Consider the following 9,236-nt stretch of genomic DNA (forward strand, 5'->3'; position numbering starts at 1 on the left):
CCCGACGCGCGCTAACCCCGGGTAATGACCGCTCCCTGTCGTCACATTGGCAGAGGAGCCGTATTGCCATCGCCCTCCCAGGTGCCAGCTCGCTCAGGCCATCAATCTGTGGACGAGCAGCTTATTGGAGACCCAGCTTCACAGTTGGGCTATGGTTGGACCAGCTGCCAGCTCGCCCCTTGGTGAGGAATTATTGAACAACCTGACAACCAGGAAATATTTAGATATCAGACAAATATTAGTTCACTCACAGAAATAAAGCAATAGAGGAGGTGCAATTTTTTTCTTCGAGGATCAAATTTCCCGAAATGTACACTGAAAGTACAGTACTGTTCTCTTTGGGTTCTCTTTGGGTAATTTTTTTTACAAAAAGGTACAAATTAATTGTGTATTGCCGGCTAGAGGTACAATTGTATAGGGCATTCCAGCAACAATCATTTGTGCCTTTATAGGCACTTTTTGTACCTTTATTTCCGAGAGTGTAGTTGTACAGTAGATTGGTGCTGTGCAGAAAGAAAATATGATGAAAAAAGTATCGTACTTGTACAATATTTGTACTCCCAACAACAAACTTAGTAGCATTTCAAGTGGATCTTTCTCAGGTTCAAACACAGCCATGGAACGCACGATTAAATAGCATTCAAATTTAAAATAAACCCATGTACTAAATCTTATCAAACCTGGAAGGAACAACCTGCTTCTCAAAGGGCTGACCACACAAAGATACAATGGAACCTTTCAGTTTCTAGAAATGTTGCAATACCAGAGCTAATAGAGTTGAATGGGAGAATCCCATGAACTTGTGAACTTTAGCCAGCCATCTTGAGGGGGAATGGCTATCCTACACTCTAGACCCAGGAGCTTCCAATATGTATTCCCCTGATTCAGCTACAGTGGCACAGATTTAATTTGTTAACTCATTGCCTCCCTACATAGTTTCTCTAATGAAGATTGAATTTATTTTTGACTCCAGGGCTAAGAGTGTTGACCAGGGCTGTTATCCTATTCCAGAAACAGGAAATCCATAACAACAAATCCAATCACAGGGCAACATTCCGCTTACTTCCTCTAGGAGTCTACAGTCCAGGCCAGCCCACTCTGCCAGAGAACAGGGTCCATCGTCTAGGGCTGTGGTACAGGGATTGGGCAGAGCAAAATCAGGACTGACATCATCTTCTCAGAATAAATCCCTTCCCATGACGACTCAATCACCATAACCAGTGCACACAAAAAACCAGTTGGACATATTTACCAAGGAAAGGTAAGCAGGTACGCATGCCACAGAATTTGGTTGCAAGTCCAGTTTTACTCGACACTGTGTACCCTGATCTTCTCTCTCTCGTCCAATCACAGAGGCGTAGAGACAGAGCTCACCTCAAAGTGTTTGGGCCCTCAGTAGCACCTTGCTCTAGCTGCCCAGTCCTGTTCTGCAGAATGTGAGCCTTTAAAGGCATAAGGGTCTCGGCTGCAGATTAGTCTGTAAAAAAAAAAAAAACACTTTGCAAGATAGAAAATAATTGAACTAAAATAATTTTAAAATAAAATGAATAAATTAATAAATAAATAATTATTTACTTCATAAATAAATAATAGCTTGTAAGCGCAACAAGTGCTAAGTCAGTGAAATTGTCACTGTGATCCCATTCCTGATTTTGTCTGGATAACTTGCAGAATGTTTAGATATTGGCTTCCTGAAAGAGAGAGAGGGAGAGAAAGAAATGGACAAGAGACAAGAGAGAGTAAGAGATAAAGGGAGCGAGAGAGAGTAAGAGACAGAGAGAGAGACTCGCTGTATGACAGGTGAGGTTGAAACGGAGGTGCACTTCCTTCTAAAATGTGAAAAATACAATAACATTAGAGAAAAATATTTTTATGAATTTTAAAAACATATCCCCAACTTTCTCCATCTGGAAGAGAGCAACCGACTGCCGGTAGTCTTGGGGGAGGGACCAACTGCACATATTGCAGTAAAATATGTGTCTGAATGTCACATACTCAGAGACAGTGAGTGACAAAACAAACATAAAATTCTACAATTCACAAACACACACACACACAGACACATATTGACATAGAATTGACCTGTTATATAAACTGTTATTATTTGATTAGCTTGTTATTAGTATGTTAGAACAATTTGTATCTAATTATATGTATATGTGTATGTATGTGTATATACGTGTGTATGCATGTGCATGTATGTGTGTGTATATATATATATAGAATTATTATTGTGTTAATCGTTAATTGTGTTATTATCCTGTTTTTATATGTAATCATATTCGTGTGTTATTTTCACCTGTTTTAACATGTTCCTTGCCATGCTTTGGCAATACAAATGCAAATTTTGTCATGCGAATAAAGCAATTTGAATTTGAATTTGAATTTGAGAGAGAGTAAGAGACAGAGACAGAGAGAGAGAGAGAGAGAGAGAGAGAGAGAGAGAGAGTAAGAGACAGAGAGAGAGAGTGAGAGAGAAGGAGGGGGTGAGAGATAGAAGGAGGGAGCAGCATTTTCTTAAATCTCATTAGGAGCACACACTCACATAAGCACACACACACACACACCTACACACACACACACGCACACACACACACACGTGCGCGCACACACACGTACACATGCTCACACACGCGCACACACACGCGCACACACACACACCTACACACACGCGCACACACACATGCACACACACACACCACACCTACACACATGCACACACCTACACACGCACGCATACACACACACACACACACACACACACATACACACACACACACACACACACACACATACACACACAGGGAATTCCTCTAACGGGAAGCAGGCGGCAGAGTGCCAGGCAGGGAAAGCTGTCTGGCTGTGCTCCTGTTCCCTGGGCCATGGCCTGACGCAGTCGATAATGAGATTAAATAAATGATAGTCTGTCTCCCCCTTTAATTGAAGATTAGCTGATAAAGATGTACAATGCTTGTAGAGGATATGCTATTTGCGTGCACCTACGCATGTTCGCCGGGCAGGAAATATGGTCGTTTGGCATTGTGTGGTGAGAAATGGAAGAGGGAGAACAACAATCAAGGCAAGAGCTGGCTACATTTGGGCCATCTATCAACGTGTCCTCGGTTATAGGGAACAAACTGTTGTGTCTTATAACAGGAAAAAGCCATGCAACTGCACACCACAGCACAGCCGAGTACACCAGGATTATTAATGAAGAGGAGAATAGAAAACTATCAGAACGGGTGAGCACTTAGGGGACCAGACGAGTAACCAACGTTGGGAATCCCTGAAAGCTTCTTCTGATTCATCTGGTGAAGAGGACCGGAAAAGGATCAAGAAATGCGGAGCTTGCATGGGTGTCACATCCTCAAACCTGACTTCGTTTGACTTTGAGGCACATAACCCATTCTGAGACCAGATTCAAGTTAAATTAAACCTTTTTCTTTTACGAAACGCAAAAATGCTGGTCAAAGACAAGAAACAATGAGTCCAGTAAGTAACCAATTAAAAGCATCTGAGTTACTAAGCACCCGAAATAAGTGCCAAGAACACTAAAAATATTGAATCTCTTTTAATGGTTAATGTACCATCGATGCTTCTCATTCACACTCACACACCAACGGCAATAGGCGGCCATGCAAGGCACCGACCAGCTCGTCGGGAGCGTTTAGGGGTTAGGTGTCTTGCTCAGGGACACTTCAACGCACCCTGGCCGGGATCGAACCGGCAACCCTCCGACTGCCAGACGACTGCTCTTACTGCCTGAGCCAATGTCGCCACCTTAACAGCATTTGCATATGTCGCTGTTACAGCGGAAATATGTAAATAAGTCTGTTTTATGTATTCAGGTCAGCAGTTTCAATTTTTTTCACTTTAGTCATTTTTAAGTAATAGTCGTAGCAGTAGTAGTCATTTTGAAAACAGAATCTTAGTGTAGGTATGTAGTATACAGTGAGTAACTTAGTCCACTGAGATGGAAAGTGCAGTAGCAATGGAAAGATTATTACTAAGAAATGTTTTACAGGAAAATGCAAAAAATACTGGCTGCAGCAGAGACGTCAGGTGACACAGTCAGACTCAAGTGTCCTTGAGCTGACCCCTAAAATGCTCCTGACAAGCTCGTTGGTGCCTTGCATGGCAGCCAATCGCCGTTGTTGTGTGAGTGTGTGTATGAATGGGTGAATGAGAAGCATCAACTGTACAGCGCCTTGGATAAAGTCACTATATAAAATGCCAACCATTAAAAGGGGCTAGCGAGACTATATAAAATGCCAACCATGTCAGACTCCAGTGACATAGTGCTTCAAGATGTGTAGTTCTCTACTGTTCCAAGCAAAGGAGAGACTGAGTGAATACGCACTGAGAGACTGAGTGAATACACACTGAGAGACTGAGTGAATACACACTGAGAGACTGAGTGAATACGCACTGAGAGACTGAGTGAATACGCACTGAGAGACTGAGTGAATATGCACTGAGAGACTGAGTGAATACACGCTGATAGACTGAGAGGCTGAGTGAATACGCACTGAGAGACTGAGTGAATACGCACTGAGAGACTGAGTGAGTGAATACGCACTGAGACTGAGTGAATACGCACTGAGAGACTGAGTGAATACACGCTGAGAGACTGAGAGAATATGCACTGAGAGACTGAGTGAATATGCACTGAGAGACTGAGTGAATATGCACTGAGAGACTGAGTGAATACACACTGAGAGACTGAGTGAGTACACACTGAGAGACTGAGTGAATACGCACTGAGAGACTGAGTGAATACACACTGAGAGACTGAGTGAGTACACACTGAGAGACTGAGTGAATACACACTGAGAGACTGAGTGAGTGAATACACACTGAGAGACTGAGTGAATACGCACTGAGACTGAGTGAATACGCACTGAGAGACTGAGTGAATACGCACTGAGACTGAGTGAATACGCACTGAGAGACTGAGTGAATACGCACTGAGAGACTGAGTGAGTGAATACACACTGAGAGACTGAGTGAATACGCACTGAGACTGAGTGAATACGCACTGAGAGACTGAGTGAGTGAATACGCACTGAGACTGAGTGAATACACACTGAGAGACTGAGTGAGTGAGTACACACTGAGAGACTGAGTGAATATGCACTGAGAGACTGAGTGAATACACGCTGAGAGACTGAGAGACTGAGAGACTGAGAGACTGAAAGACTGAGTGAATACGCACTGAGAGACTGAGTGAATACACACTGAGAGACTGAGAGACTGAGAGACTGAGTGAATACACACTGAGAGACTGAGTGAATACGCACTGCAAACTGCAATAAGCAGGTGGAGTTTGAGGCCCACTCAGATTATTTCACTCACAGCAGTATCTGAGCAGATTGATACATCCCATCCATCCGTTATCGGACCTGGCGAGGATGGCATTTTTTTGATATGCGGTTGTTTGAAAACAAAAAAGAATCATCCTTTCACTGTTTGGCGGGCCTTGTTCTGCAGTCTCAGTGCTAACATACTGCTCCCTCTTTTTTTACAGTGTCATGCAATAAAATCCAGCAATCATGGACCTGTCAGTGTTAAAAAAAAAAAGAAGATCGCTGTTTGTTTACTGACAAAGATGCTAACTCTGCAGGAAACAAATCTGACACGGACATCTCTATATCGGCTATGGCAGGTTATCCATTTACAGAGTGAAGGTGCGAGTACCTCAGCTTTTCAGGAAATGAACTGCACACAAATAACCAGGGACCACAGAACATACATTCACATGGATGGCCAGAAAATGCAACCCCTGACGCATTTTAAATCTCTCTATAACAATATGTTGGCTCAGCATTATAACATTATGAGAATGTAGTGTATTGGTTAGAGACCGGCTATTTCTAAGGTTCTAAGATTTCCAACGAAGGACAGATATGCCCAAAAGTAATTGTTTCAATCAATAAAAGTTGCAAGCAATATCTATTCATAGATCATTTATTTATATACAATATATAAGAAAAAGGTGTTTTTTGAATTTCCTTTTTATTAAGCTGTGCCTGAATCCTGCTTGAAGATCTGTGAATGTGTTATTTATTGGGGGTGGTTAGGGTTAATGTTGGTGGGTTAAATGCGCTAGTATGAACTGTACACTGTATCTATGTTGTATGTATGTATCGAAGATACATACATACATACATACAAGCTGCAAGCGCAACAAGAGACATGATGGATGTGTTTAATTTTTGCCTTTTGCATGTCTCCAGCTCCTGTGGTGTACATCGTCTGGTAGGCAAAGCTTTATTCTCATAAAGGAAGAGAAAACATTCACATCCATGTCTCAGGGGCCGACTGAAAGCTTTATAAGGCAATGATCGGTGGGCCCCCTTCTCTCCTTTCCCTTCCCATGATCCCCTTCATCACCGGGCTGTCATTGGTCCAGCCTCATCTTGTTTGAATTCAAATCGATTTCAATGCACAAGATGTTAAACAAAAAAAAAAAAAATGTATATAAAAAAAACCCAAAACCACCATTTCCGATTGGTTAATCCTTAGTCAAAGTGATACTACTGAACGGAGTGGATGTTATTTTCAGTCAGATATTGAAACCAGAAGATGGTCGTGAGCAGAGGTGCGAAATGAGTAAAAATGCAAACGCTGCATCAATAACTCAGATACCAATAAATGTGCTACCTCGGTTGAAAGAAAGGCAGTTACATCTGAACCGTCGGGAGTGTCAAGAACGGCAGACACCCTGCCAGCTTCATAAAATAAGCCAATTTAAAATTTGAAGTCCGTTCATTTGAAAACTGAGATCCTGCCAATAAGGTGTGACTTATGTGACGGTCTTTCTGCACAAGGACTAATATGCAATTAGGGCCCACTCCAATGGACCCATTCTTCTGTGCAGAGAACCGACTGGGTTATCAGATCTCCATGTGGGCTGTCATTTTAACGGCGCTTGTATCATGATTAGTGAATGTCCCATAAAAAGGCCAGACATTTTGGCAGATGCAGCATTCATATTGGAGCCCTCTCTTGTGTATCCACGAAAAGCAGTTTGCAGATGAAGCTTTGCTCCATCGACATAAGGAGAAAAAAAAAAAAAGCTGAGTGCAACGGAGAAGGAAAATGATTTTAATGTGGTGTTAAATCTTTCTTTATATGAAGGACTGAACGATGCTCGCATGCTCCCAGCTCCCGAGTGCTACCCCCTAACAGCTCTTCGTTAATACCCTCAAGAAAACTTTTGTAATTCTGCTAATTGCTATAAACCAGGTTCACCTTTTCCGACTTTTTTGGAGTGCGTGTTCAATGTTTGTGTGAAGCTTTTTGCACAATGCTTTAAACGTTTCACCATCACGTATCTAAAACTTTTCATATGAAAGTGTACACAAGTGAAAATGTAAGTACGGTAGACGCAAATCAGCCTGTGCCCCCACTCACTGCCCACCGAACACACAATGTTCTCACAATGTTACTGCCATGTTGTGGCAATGTTATAACACTGAAAAACATGTCAGTAACAATAGGAGGACTCTCCCCACTGTGTGAGTCACACTACCATAGCATGAAGTAAAATATAAATACAATAACCTATTAAAATGTTCTAAAAGGTGTAGCCTGGTTTAACGATTGCCATTTTAATATTTATGAAAATGACCAAACTTGCATAGTCATAAGCAAATCAACAAGATCCTACTGTAACCATAAAATAACTGGACAAAACAAAATTTCTTCAATGCACTGCAAAACAAATCTCTTAATGTCTGTCTGTTTTTTGGTCTTTTGGCAATGAGGCTTAAGAGACTTCATATATACACGCTCAGATGGACCCGTTTCTCGGTTTTTGCAGTGTACGCACATTTACCGTTAAGGGACTCCTCCATCTCCATCCCCCACAAAAGCATTTGCATCTCTACAGAAATCCGGAGTTTTCGCCTCAATTTCCCTCACAATACCATAGGGGTCTTGCTGATGTTTTGTCTTGCCTGCATACCTACACGTGCAGTACCCTCAGGCCCTGTTCCTCCTCCGTATTCCTTTACATTTCTCTTCACAATACTCTTTTCTTCATTTTTTTTTCTCTACACGGAGTCTACTGGGGGAACGGTCTGCAACCGTCGAAAGCCTTTGCCCTAAGATCTGTCCTCTGTTCTTTTTAAAATGTCTTAGAAAAGGTATCATTCCTGCTTGGTGCACAGCCCATACTGAGAGGAATAGCCTTTCTGTGACAGGCCTGCACTCTGGTTTTGGGCTTGCCGCCCAAACCATGTACATTCTCAGGTAGGCTGCCTTAGCCTGACCTTTGGATGAGGCGCTTAACCATGTTTACACCACACAAAAACCTGTGGAAAATACACAAGGATTCAGGTCTTCTGTTGAACAAAAAGGGTTTGAAAATGCAAAATGTACAGTAATGCATGATTATAAATGCATGTATGACAATACAAATATTTGTGAAATCCCCTTTCCTTTTGGAAATTGTGTGAATTTGTTTATTCAAAATAACAGTAGAATTTTGCTTCCGTTGCTTCCACACATTCGCTCAGTATCCATTTACAGTGCCAGGTACAGTATTTACTGAAATAACTCCAGTTTACATGCTTCAAACATAACTTATATCATATCCTCATATTTTAACTGATAAATTCATTTTAATTTTATGTATGCATAACTTTTGCTTTGCAACAATAGCTGGTGAAGCACTATGGGTTTTGAAGCAGCAGTTGTGTTTTATTTTTTCCATTGCACACTCATACAGTTGTCACCTTATTACTTACAGTAAGCAGAATAGTCATGCAGGACCTTATGGTTGATTTATCTCATTAAAATTCCCCTTCGACTTCAGCCCAACTGCTTGTCGTGTCGTTTGCTACCAGGGGAATTCACAAAAGACATTTCAAAAAATGAATCATTAACTCTAACGAACAAGCACACTCAGACTACCCTCAAAGAAATGAACAAATTAAGCCTGCAGGAATAGGTAGTAATTTTGGCAAGCTGCATACGCTGGCAATGAATAGCCAAGGCTAGCACTGCTAACCACTTTAGCCCAGGTGACCACGCAAAGGTAGGTATATTTTTAAATAGAACACCCTGAAACAAGCATAAGACACTATTAACTCAGATTGGTCTGGCACCTAGAGCTAAGAAACTCTCAAACACCAGGTAAAGACAAGCCGCTTTACACAAATTAGTGTAAGACAATTCCTTCCTCGTTCATTCCCAACAGCTGAGTGGACAAGAGGATGTTCCCCAAATCT

The 9,236-nt window shown here is 41.7% G+C and overlaps 1 long non-coding RNA gene across 1 annotated transcript; it reads right to left on the minus strand.

The window, feature by feature from the left end:
• Positions 1-1,070: 1,070 nt before the first annotated feature.
• LOC133137597 (uncharacterized) lies at positions 1,071-8,846 on the minus strand. The gene is made up of 3 exons (XR_009709616.1): positions 8,754-8,846; positions 1,375-1,477; positions 1,071-1,128 (listed from the first exon to the last, which is right to left on the minus strand). It is a non-coding gene; the product is annotated as an uncharacterized LOC133137597 (long non-coding RNA).
• Positions 8,847-9,236: the final 390 nt, after the last annotated feature.

The sequence above is a fragment of the Conger conger genome, chromosome 9 (genome assembly GCF_963514075.1).
Source record: "Conger conger chromosome 9, fConCon1.1, whole genome shotgun sequence".
NCBI classification, from domain to species: domain Eukaryota; kingdom Metazoa; phylum Chordata; class Actinopteri; order Anguilliformes; family Congridae; genus Conger; species Conger conger.